Genomic DNA, 12,886 nt, shown 5'->3' with positions numbered 1-12,886 from the left:
TAATTGATACTCCTGATGCGAGTAATACAGATGTGTTTAGGAGTGGGACTTCGAGGGGATTCAGTGGGGTGATGCCTGTTGGGGGTCAGTGCCCTCCTAGTTGGGGGGTGGGGGCTAGGCTGGAGTGGTAGAAAGCTCAGAAAAATCCTGCGAAGAAAAAAATTTCTGAGGTAATAAATAGGATTATCCCATATCGGAGACCTTTTTGGACGGGTGGTGTGTGATGGCCTTGGTATGTGCTTTCTCGTGTTACGTCACGTCATCATTGGTACATGGTTAGTGTGTTAGTTAGTAGGCCTAGTGTGAGTAGGGTTGTGGAGTAGAAGTGGAATCATATGGCTAGGCCGGAGGTTATTAGAAGGGCTGAGAGGGCCCCTGTTAGGGGCCATGGGCTGGGTTTTACTATATGATAGGCATGTGATTGGTGGGCCATTATGTGTTGTCGTGCAGGTAGAGGCTCACTAGAAGTGTAAAGACGTAGGCTTGGATTAAGGCGATGGCGATTTCCAGAATAGTCAGTAGAATTAGGACTATGAAGATGATGAGTGTAGAGGGTAGATTAATAGTTGATATTGCTAGTGTGGCGTTTCCAATTAGGTGCATGAGTAGGTGGCCTGCAGTAATGTTAGCGGTTAGACGTACGGCTAAGGCTATTGGCTGAATGAGTAGGCTGATAGTTTCGATAATGATTAGTATGGGGATAAGGGGTGTAGGTGTGCCTTGTGGTAGGATGTGGGCTAGGGCATTTTTAGTCTTAGAGCGAAAGCCTATAGCTACTGCGCCTGCTCATAAGGGGATGGCCATGGCTAGGTTTATAGATAGTTGAGTGGTTGGTGTGAATGAGTGGGGTAGAAGCCCGAGAAGATTGGTTGTGGCAATAAAAGTGATTAAGGATATTAGTATAAGAGATCAGGTTCATCCTTTTGTGTTGTGTATGGTTATTATATGTTTTGAGGTCAGTTGAATTAGTCATTGTTGGGTGGTAGTTAGTCGGTTGTTGATGAGGTATTTAGAGGTGGGGACCAGTAAAGGGGGGAATAGAATGATCAGTACTGTGGCGGGCAGACCTAGGATTGTGGGGGCAATGAATGAAGTGAATAGATTTTCGTTCATTTTGGCTCTCAGGGTTTATTGTAGTTTTTTATTTTTATGGGTTTTGGTGAGGGAGGTAGATGGTAATTTGTATTTAATATTTTTAGCTGGGTGATGCGAAATAGTGCAAGGAGTATCGGGGTAATTATGGTGGGTCATACGGTGGTATTTAGTTGGGGCATTTCACTGTAAAGAGGTGTCAGTTCTCTTAATCTTTAACTTAAAAGGTTAATGCTAGGTTAGCTTTACAGTGAGCTCTGGAGAGGGGTAAAGAAGGTGCTATAGGGTGAATACGTGTCCTATTTCAAAGATTTTTAGAGGGATTAATTCTAGGACGATAGGTATAAAACTGTGGTTTGCTCCACAGATTTCTGAGCATTGGCCGTATTATACCCCTGGTCGTGTGGCGGTAAAAGTGGTTTGGTTTAGGCGTCCGGGAATTGCGTCTCTTTTTAGGCCTAATGTGGGAACAGCTCATGAGTGTAAGACATCTTGTGATGCAATTATTATAAGAACGGGGGCTTCAACTGGGAGGACCACCCGATTGTCAAAGTCAAGGAGTCATAGGTCACCTGGTTCCAGGAATAATGGGGGGAGTATGTAGGAGTTGAAGATTAGTCCGCCATAGTCGGTGTATTCATAGGTTCAATATCATTGATGGCCGATTGATTTGATAGTAAAGGAGGGGTCGTTGACCTCGTCTGGGGATGGGAGAGCGATAAGGACTAGGATGATGGCGGGCAGGATAGTTCAGACGGTTTCTATTTCCTGGGCGTCTGAAATACTAGTATTAGTTAATTTTGTTGTGAGTGTTAGGAAAAGGGCATACAGGACTAGGAAGCAGATGAGAAAAATGATTATGAGGGCATGATCATGAAAGATGATAAGTTCTTCTATGATAGGGGAAGTAGAGTCTTGTAGACCTACTTGTGCTGCATATGCCATTAAGATATACGGGGTTTAACCTGTAATTTAACTTTGACAAAGTTATGAAATGTTTTTTCTAATATCTTTTTGAAAAAGTCATGGAGGCCATGGGGTTGGCTTGAAACCAGCTTTAGGGGGTTCGATTCCTTCCTTTTTGTCTAGATTTTATGTATACGGGATCTTCGAATGTATGGTAGGGTGGCATACCTCTACCTGGGTGATCATTGCAGAGATATCTCACAATACCCCTGTAAGCAGAGCCTAGACAAGAGTTACATCACCTGGGTGATCAGTGCAGAGATATGTCATAGATCGCAGTGTAGGCAAAGCCTAGACAAGTTTTACATCACCTCAGCGATCAATGCAGAGATATGTCCCAATGTCCCTCTAGGCAGAGCTTAGACAAGAGTCAATTCTACTGGGTCATCAGTGCAGCGATAAGTCACAATGCCTCCGTAGGCAGACCCTAGACAAGAATTACATAACCCGGGTGATCCGTGCAGAGTGATGTCACAACGCCCTCTTTAGGCAGAGACTAGAAAAGCGTTACATCACCTGGGTGATCAGTGAAGAGATATGTCACAATGCCCCTGTAGGCAGACCCTAGACAAGAATTACATAACCCGGGTGATCCGTGCAGAGTGATGTCACAACGCCCTCTTTAGGCAGAGACTAGAAAAGCGTTACATCACCTGGGTGATCAGTGAAGAGATATGTCACAATGTCCCCTGTAGGCAGAGCATAGAGAGGAGTTGCATCGCCTGGGTGATCAGTGCAGAGATACGTCTCAATACCACTTGTAGGTGGATCCTAGACAAGAGTTACATCACCTGGGTGATTAGTGCAGAGATATCTCACAATACGCCCTGTAAGTTGAGTCTAGACAAGAGTTACATCACCTGGGTGATTAGTGCACAGATATGTCATAAATCCCAGTGTAGGCAAAGCATAGAAAAGTTTTACGTCACCTCAGCGATCAGTGCAGAGATATGTCCCAAAGTCCCTCTAGGCAGAGCTTAGACAAGAGTCACATCTCCTGGATGATCAGTGCAGAGATAATTCACAATGCCCCCGTAGGCAGAGCCTAGACAAGAGTTACATAACCCGGGTGATCCGTGCAGAGTGATGTCACAATGCCCTCTGTAGGCAGAGACTAGAAAAGAGTTACATCACCTTGGTGATCAGTGCAGAGATATGTCACAATGCCCCCGGTAGGCAGAGCCTAGAGAAGAGTTGCATCACCTGGGTGATCAGTGCTGAGATATGTCACAATGTCTCCTGTAGGCAAAGCATAGGGAAGAGTTGCATCACCTGGGTGATCCGTGCAGACATATGACACAATGTCCCCTGTAGGGAAAGCCTTGGCAAGAGTTACATCATCTTTGTCATCAGTTCAGGGATATGTGAAAACGCACCTGTAGGCAGAGCTTAGACAAGAGTTACATCACCTAGTTGATTAGTGCAGAGATATTTCACAATACCCCCTTTAGGCAGATCCTAGGCAAGAGTTGAATCACCTGGGTGATCGGTGCAGAGATATTTCACAATGCCCCCTTTGTGCAGAGGGTAGACATGATTTACATCACCTAGGTGATCAGTGCAGAGATTTGTCAAAATACCCTGTAGGCAGTGCTTATAAAACTGTTACATCACCTAAGTGATCAGTGCAGACATATGTCACAAAGTTCCTGTAGGCAGAACTTAGATGAGTTACATCTCCTAGGTGATCATTGCAATGGTATGTCACAAAGTCCCCTGTTGGCAAAGCCTAGACAATAGTTACAACACTTGGGGGATCAGTGGCGAGATCTCTCACAATTCCCCTGAAGGCAGAGCTTATACAACAGTTACATCATCTGGGTGATCATGGCAGAGATATGTCACAATGCCCCCATAGGCAGATACAAGACAAGATCACCTGGGTGATCAGTGCAGAAATATGTCACAATACACCTGTAAGCAGAGCCTAGACAAGTGTTACATCACCTGGGTGATCAGTGCAGCGATATGTGACAAGCATATCGCTTTAACCAGAGCCTAGACATTATTTACATCACCTGAGTAATCAGTGCAGAGATTTGTCACAATGCCCCTTTAGGCAGAGTTTAGACCAGAGTTTCATCAACTGGGTGATCAGTGCAGAGATATGTCACAATGCCCCCATAGGCAAATCCAAGACAAGAGTCCGTCACCTGGGTGATCAGTGCAGAAATATTTGACAATGCCCCCATTAGACAGAGCCTGGAGAAGAGTCCCATCACCTAGGTGATCAGTGCAGAGATATTTCACAATATCTCTGCCCTGCAGGCAGACCGTAATCAAGAGTTACATCACCTAGATGATCAGTGCAGAGATATGTCACAAGGCCCCCTATAGGCAGAGACTGGACAAGAATTACATCACCTTGGTGATCAATGCAGTGATATGTCAATACGCCCCGTAGGCAGAGCCTAGTCAAGCATTACATCACCTGGGTGATCAGTGCAGAGATATGTCACAAAGCCCCCATACACAGAGCCTAGACAATAGTCCCATCACCTGGGTGATCAGTGCAGAAATATGTCACAATGCCCCCATAGGCAGATCCAATAAAAGAGTTACATCACCTGGGTGATCAGTGAAGAGATATGTCACAATGCCCCCATAGGCAGAGCCTAGACAAAAGTCCCATCACCTGGGTGATCAGTGCAGAGATATGTCACTAGGCCCCTGTAGGCAGAGTCTAGACAAGATTTACATCACTTTGTTGATCAGCTCAGAGATGTGTCATGCTGACTGTTTGCTCCCGGAGCTCTGCGGGCACCCGGAAATATGCAGGGAAGGGTGGAAGACCGCCATGGTGCCTTTGCTCTCCTTGCCAGTTTTCAAACTGGCCACACTGCAGACTCCCCCTGTGGCCGCACACGGGAATTCATCATCAGGCCATCACACCGGGCAGGCATCTTCTCTCTGGGGTCTCACTCTGGTCTCCTACGTGGAAATGAACGAGAGCCACAGGCCTGCCTGTGTGAGACTGTCCTGGCAATGGCGACACCCACAGGCACTGCCTCCTTCACGGAGAGAGGGCCTGGAACACTCAAGACTTCCACGGAGGTTCAGTTCCAAACTCCCCTCCACCCTTCCAGGCCGGTTTCTCACTGCTGAAGATGCGTGGGAGCCCAGAGAACAGCTTCCAGTTCCCGCGGGATTCCTGGATAGGTCGGGAGAGCCAGCCCCTGAAACGCGCCCCCCTCAACCCTTACCCCTCGCCCCCTTCCTCTTCGTGTCTCTGGCGCCACCACCACCATCACCACGCCCTCCCACCAACCCCACCACCCACTGGCCACAGGCCTGGACGCCCTGGGACCCTTCCGGGTGTGGCGCGCTGTCTCAGGGCTCACCGCCATTCATGAAGTGATGGAGCCTGCCTGCCTGAGGGCCTTCATAAGAGCCGCTGGCTGGATGTCCTGGCAGGCCTCCTGGCTGCACCTGCCACAGTGCACAGGCCGGCTGAGGTGCATGGGAGCCCGCCGGCCTCTCTCTGCCCGTGACCGTCCGTGAAATCGGACCCCGTCACCTGATCCCAGACCGCCCTTCTCCTCCGAGCCGTTGAGAAGGATCGCTTTCCATGCATCACCGCCAGGGAAGAGCTGGCCAGAGACGGGCCTCCCGGAGTCCAGGGTTCAGATCTGGTTTCAGAATCGAAGGGCCAGGCACCCAGGACAGGCTGGCAGGGCGCCCAAGAAGGCAGGCGGCCTGTGCAACGCGGCCCCCGGCGGGTGTCACCCTGCTCCCTTGTGGGTAGCCTTCGCCCACAACAGCACGTGGGGAACGGGGCTTCGTGCACCCCAAGTGCCCTGCGTGACTGGGGCTCTCCCACAGGGGGCTTTTGTGAGCCAGGGAGCGAGGGCCGTCCCCATGCTCCAGCCCAGCCAGGCCACGCCGGCAGAGGGGATCTCCCAAACTGCCCCGGCACGCGGGGATTTTGCCTACGCTGCCCCGGCTCCTCCGGAAGGGGCGCTCTCCCAGCCTCAGGCTCCTCAGTGGCCTCCAAACACGGGCAAAAGCCAGGAGGATTGGGACGCGCAGCGCGACGACCTGCCAGGCCCTTGCACGGTGGGACAGCCTGAGCCTGCTCAAGCGGGGCCACAGGGCCAAGGTGGGCTTGCCCCACCTGCATCCCAGGGGAGTCCATGTTTGGGCTGGGGCCGGGGTCCCCAGGTTGCCGGGGCGGCGTGGGAACCCCAAGCCGGGGCAGATCCACCTCGCCAGCCCTTGCCCCCGGAGGCCTCCACGAAGAAGGGGCAGATGCAAGGCATCCCGGCACCCTCCCAGGCGCTCCAGCAGCCGGGGCGCTCGTCTGCACTCCCCTCCGGCCTGCTGCTGGAGGAGCTCCTGGAGAGCCCGGAGTTTCAGCAGCAGGTGCAACCTTTCCTAGAAATGGAGGCCCCGGGGGAGCTGGAGGCATTGGAAGAGGCCGCCTCGCCGGAAGCACCACTCAGCGAGGAAGAATACCGTTCTCTGCTGGAGGAGCTTTAGGAGGCGGGGTTGGGACGGGGTAGGGTCGGGGCAATGCGGTGGCCTCTCTTTCGCGGGGAACACCTGGCTGGCTATGGAGGGGCATGTCTTCCCTCCGCCACCTCCACAGGTCTCACCGGCCTGGGATTCCTGCCTTCTAGGGCTAGGCCCGGTGAGAGACTCCACACAGCGGAAAACTGCCATTCTTTCCTGGGCATTCCGGGGATCATAGAGCCGGCCCAGGTACCAGGAGGTTGGCCGCCTACTGCACACACGCGGGTTTGCGGGCAGCCAGCTGGGCTGTCGATGCAGCCTGGGCAGAGCTCTCTTTCCTTTCCACCACCCCACCACAGCTTGACAACCCCTCCCCACCCCCACAACCCGTTCCCCATGCGCCGATGTGGGTGAAGGTGACCCACGAGGGAGCAGGGTGACACCCGCCGGGGGTCACGTTGCACAGGCCACCTGACTGCCCGGGCACCGTGCCAGCCTGACCCGGGTGCCTGGCCTTTCTATTCTGTAACCAGATCTGAATCCTGGACTCCGGGAGGCCCGTCTCTCTGGACAGCTCTTCCTTGGCGGCGATGCCTGGAATGCGATCCTTCTCAAAGGCTCGGAGGAGCAGTGCAATCTGGGATCCGGTGACGGCGGTCCGCTCTCGCCTGCTTTCTTGCGGGCCGCGTCTCCCGGGCCAGGGCCAAGATTTACGCCGGTGCTGCCTCAGCTGGCGTGACCTCTCATTCTGAAACCAAATCTGGACACTGGACTCCAGAATGCCGATGGCCTGGGCCAGCCGTTCTCTGGTGGTGATGCCCGGGTTGGGTTCCGCTCAAAGCAGGCTCTCAGAGCCTCTCTTAGGCTCGGGTTCCAAACGAGTTTCCTTCGCCGTCACCGTCCCCGGGCTTCCGCGAACAGGGTGCGGTCCGAAGGTGTCGGGAGGGCCATCGCAGGGAGCCCCGGCCGGAATTTCACGGACGGAAAGGGGCAGAGAGAGGCCGGCATTCTCCCGTACACCTCAGCCGGCCTGTTCACTGCAGCAGGTGCAGCCAGGAGGCCTGCCCAGACAGGCAGCCAGCGGCTCTTATAAAGGCCCGCAGGCAGGCAGACTCCAACCCTTCATGAATGGCGGTGAGCCCTGGGACATCCCACCCCATACAGGCAGGTTCCCAGGGCGTCGAGGCCTGCGGCCAGGGGGTGGTGGGGTGGGGGGGGCGTGGTGATGGTGGTGGTGGGGCGGGAGTGACGAAGAGGAAGGGGGCGAGGCGGAAGGGGTGAGGGGGGCTAGTTTCGGGGGCTGGCTCTCTGGACATCTCCAGGAATCCCTCGGGAACTGGAAGCCACTCTCTGGGCTCCTACGTGTCTTCAGCAGTGAGAAACCGGTCTGGGAGGGTGGAGGGGAGTGTGAAACTGAACCTCCGTGGAAGTCTTGAGTGTTCCAGGCCCTCTCTCCGTGAAGGAGGCAGTGCCTGTGGGTGTCGCCATTGCCGGGACAGTCTCACACACACAGACGTGTGGCTTTCATTCATTTCCACGTAGGAGACCAGAGCAAGACCCCATAGAGAAGATGCCTCCCCGGCGTGATGGCCTGCCGATGGATTTCCGTGTGCGGCAACATGGGGAGTCTACAGTGTGGCCAGTTTGGAAACTGGTAAGGAGATTAAAGGCACCATGCCGGTCTTCCACCCTTCCCTGCACGTTTCCGGGTGCCCGCAGAGCTCCGGGAGCAAACACTCAGCATGACACATCTCTGAACTGATCAACAAAGTGTTGTAATCCTTGTCTAGGCTCTGCCTACAGGGGCTTTGGGACATATCTCTGCACTGATCACCCAGGTGATGGGACTTTTGTCTAGCCTCTGCCTATGGGGGCACTGTGACATATCTCTGCACTGATCACCAGGTGATGTAACACTTGTGGTGGATCTGCCTATGGGGGCATTGTGATATATTTCTGCACTGATCACCCAGGAGATGGGACTATTGTCTAGGCTCTGTGTATGGGGGATTTGTGACATATCTCTGCACGGATCACCCACATGATGTAACGCTTGACTATGTTCTGCCTGCGGGACATAGTGACATATCACTGCATTGATCACTGAGGTGATGTAACTCTTTTCCAGGCTCTGCCTGTAGGGGGCCTTGTGACACATCTCTGCACTGATCATGTAGGTGATGTAACTCTAGCTTACGCTCTGCCTGCAGGGGCATTGTGAAGTATTTCTGCACTGATCACCCAGGTGATGGGATTCTTCTCTAGGCTGTGCCTCCTGGGGGCATTGTCACATATTTCTGCACTGATCACCCAGGTGACGGACTCTTGTCTTGGATTTGCCTATGGGGGCATTGTGACATATCTTTGCACTGATCACCCAGGTGATGTAACATTTATCTAGGCTCTGCCTACTGTGGCGTTTTGGCACAGCTCTGCACAGATCACCTAGGTTATGTAACTCTTGCCCATTCTCTGCCTACAAGGGACATTGTAAAATATCTCTGCACTGGTCACCCAGGTGATGTGACTCTTCTCTATACACTGCCTAGAGGGGCATTTGTGACATATCTCTGCACTGATCACCCAGGTTATGGAAGTCTTGTCTAGGCTCTGTCTATGCGGGCATTGTGTCAAATATCTGCACTGATAACCCAGGTGATGTAACTCTTTTCTAGGCTCTGTCTACAGGGATTTTTGTGATATATCACTGCACTGATCACCTAGGTGATGTAAGCCATGTATGGGCTTTGCCTACAGAAGGCTTTGTGACATATCTATGCACTGAACTCTGAGGTGATGCAACTCTTCTCTAGGCACTGCCTACAGGGGACAATGGTACATATCTCTGCAGTGATCACCCAGGTGATGGACTCTTGTCTTAGATCTGCCTACGTGGACATTGTGACACATCTCTGAACTGATCAACCAAGTGATGAAACTCTTGTATAGGCTCTGATTACAGGGGCTTTGTGACACATCTCTGCACTGATCACCCTGGTGATGTAAGTCTGGTCTAAGCTCTGCCTAAAGGGGCATTGTGACAGATGTCTGCACTGATTACTCAGGTGATGTAACTATTGTCTAGGCTCTGCTTAAAGGGGCCTTGTCACATATCTCTGCACTGATCACCCAGGTGATGTAACTCTTGCCTACGCTCTGCTTACAGGGGGTATTGTGACATATCTCTTCACTGATCACCTAAGTGAGGTAACTCTTGTGTAGGCTCTGCCTACAGGGGCATTTTGACATATCTCTTCACTGTTAACCGAGGTGATGTAACTCTTGTCTAGGCTGTGCCCACAGGTGGATTGAGACATATCTCTGCGCTGATCCCGAAGTGATCCAACCCTTGCCTGGTCTCTGCCTACTGGGGACATTGTGATATATCTCCGCAATGATCTCCCAGGTGCTGTAACTTTAGTCTAGGCTCTGGCTACATGGCATTGTGACATATCACTGCACTGATAACCCAGGTGATATAAATGTTGTCTAGGCTCTGCCTACAGGGAGCTTATGACATATCCCTGCAATGATCACCCAGGTGATGTACCACTTCTCAAGGCTCTGCCTACAGGGACATTGCGCTGTATCTCTGCACTGATCACCTAGGTCATGTAACTCTTGTCTAGGCTCTGCCTACAGTGTCTTTGTGACATATCTCTGCACTGATCATCCAAGTGATGCGACTCTTGTCTAGGATCTGCCTAAAGGGACTTAGTGACATAATTATGCACTGATCATCCAGGTGATGGGGCTTTTGTCTAGGCTCTGCTTAAGGGGGCATTGTGATATATTTCTGCACTGATCATCCAAGTGACGGACTCTCGTCTTGGATCTGTCTATGGGGGCATTGTGACATATCTCTGCAATGATCACCCAGGTGATGTAACTGTTGTTTAAGCTCTGCCTACAGGGGAATTGTGAGAGATCTCGCCACTGATCACCCAAGTGATGTAACTGTTGTCTAGGCTTTGCCTACAGGGGGCTTTGTGATATAAATTTGCACTGACCAGGCAGGTGATGTAACTCATCTAAGTTCTGCCTACAGGAGCTTTGTGACATATCTCTGCGCTGTTCACTTGGGTGATGTAACAATTTTATAAGCACTGCCTAAAGGGAATTTTGACAAATCTCTGCACTGATCACCCAGGTGATGTAACTCTTTTCTAGGATCTGCCTACCGGTTGATTTGTGACATATCCCTGCAATGTTCACCCATGTGATGTAACACATGTCAATGCTCTGCCTACAGGGACATTGCGATGTATCTCTGCACTGATCACCTAAGCAGTGTAACTCTTGTCTAGGCTCTGCCTGCAGTGGCATTGTGACATATCTCTGCACTGATCATCCAAATGATGTAACTCTTGTCTAGGATCTGCCTCAAGGGACTTTGTGACATAACTCTGCACTCATCATCCAGGTGAAGGGGCTTTTGTCTAGGCTCTGCCTAAGGTGGCATTGTGAAATATTTCTGCACTGATCACCCAGGTGACGGACTCTTGTCTTGGATCTGCCTATGGGGGCATTGTAACACATCTCTGCATTGATCACCCAGGTGATGTTACTGTTGTATAAGCTGGGCCTACAGGGGAACTGTGAGAGATCTCGCCACTGATCACCCAAGAGAAGTAACTATTGTTTAGGCTTTGCCTACAGGGGGCTTTGTGACATACATTTGCCCTGATCACCCAGGTGATGTAACTCATCTGAGTTCTGCCTACAGGAGCTTTGTGACATATCTCCGCACTGATCACTTTGGTGATGTAACACTTTTATAAGCACTGCCTACAGGGAATTTTGACAGATTTCAGCACTGATCACCTAGGTGATGTAACTCTTGTCTACCCTCTGCCCAAAGTGGGCATTGTGAAATGTCTCTTCACTGATCACCGAGATGACTCTACTATTGTCTAGGATCTGCCTACAGGGGGTATAGTGTAATATCTCTGCAATCATCAACTAGGGAATGTAACTCTTGTCTAGGCTCTGCCTACAGGGCGTTTTCACATATCCCTGAACTGATGACAAAGGTGATGTAACTCTTGCCTAGGCTTTGCCTACAGAGGACATTGTGACATATCTCTGCACTGATCACCCAGGTGATGTAACTCTTCTCTGTGCTCTGCCTACAGGGGACATTGTGACATATCTCTGCACTGATCACCCAGGTGATGCAACTCTTCTCTATGCTCTGCCTACAGGGGGAATTGTGACATATCTCTGCACTGATCACCCAGGTGATGTAACTCCTTTCTAGTCTCTGCCTACAGATGGTGTTGTGATATTGCTCTACACGGGTCACCCGGGTTATGTAACTCTTGAATAGGTTCTGCCTATGGGGGCATTGTGACTTAGCACTGCACTGATCACGCAGGAGATGTGCCTCTTGTCTAACCTCTGCCTAGAGGGACATTGGGACATATCGCTGCACTGATTCCTGAGGTGATGTAAAAGTTGCCTAGGTTTTGCCTACAGTGGGATTTATGACATATCTCTGCGCTGATCACCCAGGTGATGTAACTCATTTCTAGGCTCTGCTTACAGGGGGTATTGTGAGATATATCTGCACTGATCACCCAGGTGATGTAACTCTTGTCTAGGCTCTGCCTACAGGGGCATTTTAACATATCGCTGCACTGATCACCGAGATGATGTAACTCTTGTATAGGCTTTGCCAACAGGGGGCATGGAGACATATCTCTGCACTTATCACCGAGGTGATGCAACTCTTGTCTGGGATCTGCTTACAGGGGGCATTGTGACATATCTCTGCCCTGATCACTCAGGTGATATAACTCTTGTCTAGGCTCTGCCTACTGGAGACATTGTGACATATCTCCGCATTGATCACCGAGGTGATTCAACTCTTTTCTAGTCTCTGCCTACATAGGGCGTTGTGACATCACTCTGCACGGATCACCCAGGTGATGTAATGCTTGACTAGGCTCTGCCTAGGGGACATAGTGACATATCACTGCATTGATCACCGAGGTGATGTAACTCTTGTCCAGGCTCTGCCTACTGTGGGGCTTGTGACATATCTCTGCACTGATCATCTAGGTGATGTAAAGCTTGCTTATGCTCTGCCTGCAGAGGCATTGTGAAATATCTCTGCACTTATCACAGAGGTGATCGGACTATTCTCTAGGCTCTGCCTACTGGGGGCATTGTCACATATTTCTGCACTGATCACCCAGGTGACGGACTCTTGTCTTGCATTTGCCTATGGTGGCATTGTGACATATCTCTGCACTGATCACTCAGGTGATGTAACTCTGCTATAAGCTCTGCCTAAATGGGCATTGTGACAGATCTCTGCACTGATCTCTCAGGTGATGTAACTATTGTCTAGTCTCTGCTTAAAGGGGCCTTG

The 12,886-nt window shown here is 51.1% G+C and overlaps 2 pseudogenes; both read right to left on the bottom strand.

Moving 5' to 3' along the window:
• Nucleotides 1-275: 275 nt before the first annotated feature.
• LOC134809730 (ATP synthase subunit a-like) lies at nt 276-1,201 on the bottom strand (annotated as a pseudogene).
• A 151-nt stretch (nt 1,202-1,352) lies between these two features.
• On the bottom strand, nt 1,353-2,037 carry LOC129138419 (cytochrome c oxidase subunit 2-like; annotated as a pseudogene).
• Nucleotides 2,038-12,886: the final 10,849 nt, after the last annotated feature.

Source organism: Pan troglodytes, chromosome 23, assembly GCF_028858775.2.
Source record: "Pan troglodytes isolate AG18354 chromosome 23, NHGRI_mPanTro3-v2.0_pri, whole genome shotgun sequence".
In the NCBI taxonomy this organism is placed as follows: Eukaryota; Metazoa; Chordata; class Mammalia; order Primates; family Hominidae; genus Pan; species Pan troglodytes.
This window is presented reverse-complemented; position numbering and strand designations above follow the sequence as displayed.